The following is a 4728-nucleotide window of genomic DNA, read 5'->3' as shown; positions in this document are numbered from 1 at the left end:
CAGCTGCTGATTAAATAGCATTTGACCAAACACAGAATTTGTTAAAATTCCTCCATCGCTTTGACTACCATAAGCACCGACGTCGACGGCTGTAAATGTATAATTCGCATCGCAAACACCTAGCAAAACGATACTGTAAGTTCCTGAGAAAAGGAAACAAATTTATGTCATTTAATATACGTCCAACATTTTAGTGTGTACCTTTATAATTATAACCTTTATAATTATAGAAGTTGGACCTGGAATGTGCTGGACATGTAATTGCAATATGTTTGCCATCGATGGCTGCAACACAGGTTGGTAGATTCCAAATATTTTTAAAATCTTCCGCTATCCTTTGCCACTCAGCTGCATTTGGCTTCGACAAGTAAAATGGACTTAATGTGTTCCAAACTACGGCCATTCTGAATGTTAGACTATGTTCAAACCAGGGTTGTTGCGAATATTATTCCGAAATAAAAGCCCTTTCCGGATAACAAACAAATCGCTTATCCAAATTAAACAAGTTTAGTATCAAATGAAAGAGGACTTAAATATCTTTAAAACATATTGAAAAATATTTAATTAAAAAATGTTAATTAATTACCATAGAACAAACCTTGTGTTAGGTATACGCATTTCATTAGTATTAAATAAAATATATATATGTATATATATATAAATAGTGGTTGTTCGTTATCTCTGTTTAAAAGCTATTTAAGTCCTCTTTCATTTGGTACCAAATTTGTTTGATTTGGAGAGGCGGTTTGTTTATTATCCGGAAAGGACTTCTATTTCGGAATAATATTCGCAACAACCCTGGTTCAAACAGGCGGCTTATTGGCAATTAAGAACCTTTTCACCAATTTAGGCCTTAAGTGTTACACAATTTATCATACGAAAATTCAAATTATTAATTGCCAATTAATAATTAATAGGCAATCAATTGGTGTCAGATTCTCTATGCAACCCTGCTAGGTATGTTTAATTTTGATTTGGAGGTATGTTTATGGAACAAAGAGCAATCAGCTGTTTGTTTCTGGTGCTCTTTTATTTATTTATTTATTTAGATGTACCTAAAAAGTAAATATGTATTTATATATAAAGAAAAATAGGAGGTAACCCATTGATGCCATATCAACTTCTGTACTCACATTAAACAAATTTTTGGCTATGAAAAGAATCTCTTGGAGCAGCACGAGACAAAACTGTGTTGTAGAAAAGGTGAATCATTTTCCACCTATGTAGTTGTTCGATCTGACGTTTTAAAAAGAAATATTTCGCATCTATCTGGCGAAATCAACTACAGTTGCGTTACTTTGACCACCCTTCTTTATCATTTGTATGATTCTTCACAAAGGAGGGAAGCTATTAGACCAGTTGTCCGCACCAGAAAATGCATTGAAATGTCAGTAAAAATAAGAACTGATTTCCTGAGCAGCTATTTGGCTACGTTCCAAATGTACCTAAAATTGTGTGTTTGTACCGAATGTACTTTCAAACTAAATAAAGGTACGATTGTAACAACTTTTCCATCACTGTGGGTAATCCAACAGCTGACTTCGTATCGCTAATTGGGCAGCTGACGTGTGTGTGAACACCAAACTCAATACCGGAATTCAAAGCTTAATTGCCTCAGCTAATTGGCCTGTTTGAACATAATCTTAGTGATAGGTATTGTCTGATGCTTCCATGTGCCAAATATCTGGAATAAGATTGGTATACGTCTGCATACATAAATGTACATATATATTTTTATTGATTTCGTAAGTAAATAAGTTGGAAAAATAAACTTACATTAATGTGAGGAATAATCTGCACTCCGCTGGTATAGAAGCCCGTAGAGATTTTTTTTTCCAACTGTTCCTTCAGCGTGTTAAATAAACAGTCAAACACTTCTGGGCGCATTCGAGTAGCCATGCGAATTTGGTCTGCATCTCGGTTTTTTAATAAATAAAATTTTGTTGCAAAAGCCCACTGACTTCACGTTCCAAATATAGTTCACGCACCCAAACGCTTCTTCTTTTAGTTATTTCTATACTACCAGGTACATTGCAATAACACTGCCAATTACCAGCATTATGAAATCCAAATCATCGTGCATTGTATTAATTTTTGAATAAATTCACAAAACAATAAATGTGTATGTATGCTGCATCAACTTGTCGAAATGACAACTGTCAAATGCTTGTAAGCGCATACTATGGAGTTGCCAGTTTTTACGCCCGTAAGCGCATGCCAACGGATCTCGCATATGCACGTATACGCTTGCCTATGGAGTTCCCCTGCAGAAAATCTGACTAGCCTAGAACTAGACCTTTTGCCGACAGTACCAGTTCTAGCTCAATACCCAAGCAATGCTTTCAACTGTCCAGTTTTACACGGTGATGTCATTGGCGGTGGCAATTGTCGCCCAGTGCATTACATTGCAACCAGTTTTTAACCGGTTCCATTTTGGAGAGTTTTTTTATAAGAAAACGTTTTTGCGATTCCATTTTTGGACATTTTTTTTCTTTTACAGATTCAGTTTTGTTAGAAATTTTATTAAAAAAAAAAAAGAATATATTGTAAAGCTGCACCCAACAATTTAAATTCATTAAATTTGAAAACGCATAACTGCCTCCACCGCGATTTGAACTCGCGACCAACGATGGTTGAGTCGGAGGTCTTCTCGCTGAGCTACTTTCGTATTGTAAGAGTAGTGAGCATTTGCACATTTTCACCGCAAGTTTCAACTGTCCCGCTCTGTATTCCTTTTTCACTAGTTCAGAGATAGTTCTGAGATATGTAGTTCGGAACAAGCGCTTTGTCAGACTGTCTCTAAATTTTACTGCAGGGTCCAGCTTAACACATACACACACATTATTATTGATGTATTACTCTCGTTAAGAACATTCTAGAAATAACTTGTACTTAAATACCTGTGAATAAGGCTGCGTTTCTCCAAACTCATTTAAGTGGAAATTTACTTCAATTAAATTTTTTATTAAACTCTCATTTAAATTATCATCAGTTTCAATAAGCTCTTTATTTAAAGCTTTCATTTGTACTGAGAGCTTTTGAAAGCTTTGGCACGCTGTGTTGCAAAAGCAGGTCTGGTATACAAGTAAGAAGCAGATACACAAATCCCGCAAGGTAGCCCTAGGCCCGATTCTGTTTTTGCTTTTTATAAACGATATTGCTACAGATATAAAATTTTCAGAAATTTTTATCTACGCAGATGATGTATGTAAAACTTTATAAATCGTTGATACGTACCACAAGTAGACTTAAACAGCATGGCTAACTGGTGCTGTATGCCTCTAAATCTGGAAAAATGTAAAGTAACTTAGTGTTAATCTTCACATTAATGTGACAGTCAACAAGGCTAAAGGTGTACTTGCATTTGTGGAACGATGGTAAAAAGATTTAGTGACTTTTATATACCAAAACCCTGTTTACAACATTAGTTCTGGAATACGGTTCGGTGGTTTGGAATCCAAGGTATCAAATTTACTCAGACAAGAGAGATTCAATTAAAAAACAAGTCCTACTCTTTGCTTTAAGAAATTTCCGTTGGGATTCTCAAAATAAACTTCCGTCCTATGCGAGCCGATTGAAATTTATTAACCTTCCTAAACTTGTCAGGCTCAATTTCAAGTCCGTCTCTTCTGGCTGATGTTAGCTTTAATGTCCCCTATTTCTGGAAGCTTGTAAAAATAATTTTGAATTGCACGACCCACTCCGTTGCTTATGTCAGGATTTTAACTCTCATTCCCGCACGTTTGATATATCAGATCCGCTTTTCAGCATTAAGAAAGCGATACTCCCCTCTCTCAATAAATGATTTAATAACCTAAAGATATAAAATCAGCTGATGAATTTATTTCTGTATCTGAACCGTTTTAGATCTCGATACTTAACAAACTCCTGTCTATCGTGACTCGGCGCAAAAATTGAAAATATTGGTTCCGTACGTCATCCAGTCGGCGCCCCTCGTGCGGATGGGCGGGAATGGAGGGTAAACACCGTTGGGACTATTATTACTATTAAAAAATTTCATGCAGATCGTGCTACGAAAACTCAATAGAGATTTTACTGAATCACCCCAACAATGTAGCCTATACAATCTGAAAACCGACTGGAATTATTTTCGAAGAATGGTAACTTCTATCAGTGTTGTCACTTTAATACATTATTACCAAAACTGGTAGACAAAATTTGGGTTGGTAAAAACGTAAATATTTTTTCATTTTAAATTCAACAATTTTTATTGAGCTTGAGGCCGTGTTTAATGAAAAACTAATGTGGAAAAGCAAGAACAATTTGAAAAAATGGTAGAAGTGATAGCTATTTCAGAAATCACCACATCCCCTCATCAGACTTCTTCAGCGGGATTCGAACCGACGACCCCAGCTGACTCAGCCAGTTGCCTACGCACTGTGCTAAGTTCGTCTTATAAACTGTTGTTGCTTTTTCCACTTTTTTCATATGAGCCAACTACAATGAAGCGCAGCAATTCCGCTGCAATTCACACTTGATCATGTGGTTGTTGGTTTTCGTTAATAATTCTATTTTTAGAACGTTTTACTTTTAGGTGTGCTCGTCCTTAAGTTATTTGTTTTTATTATTTATGGCCTTATAACAATTAAATTCAACAATTTTTATTGAGCTTGAGGCCGTTTTTAATGAAAAACTATTGGGGAAAAGCAACAACAATTTGAAATAAATAATATAAAAAAAACTTTTTAATATACAACGCTTTTATAA

At 35.3% G+C, this 4728-nt stretch overlaps 1 pseudogene; it reads right to left on the bottom strand.

Moving 5' to 3' along the window:
* LOC118733848 overlaps positions 1 to 1899 on the bottom strand; it is a 2360-nt pseudogene extending 461 nt beyond the window's left edge.
* Positions 1900 to 4728: the final 2829 nt, after the last annotated feature.

This window comes from Rhagoletis pomonella, unplaced genomic scaffold (genome assembly GCF_013731165.1).
Source record: "Rhagoletis pomonella isolate Grant_MI unplaced genomic scaffold, Rhpom_1.0 Rhpom_scaffold_00001, whole genome shotgun sequence".
Classification (NCBI taxonomy): Eukaryota; Metazoa; Arthropoda; class Insecta; order Diptera; family Tephritidae; genus Rhagoletis; species Rhagoletis pomonella.
This window is presented reverse-complemented; position numbering and strand designations above follow the sequence as displayed.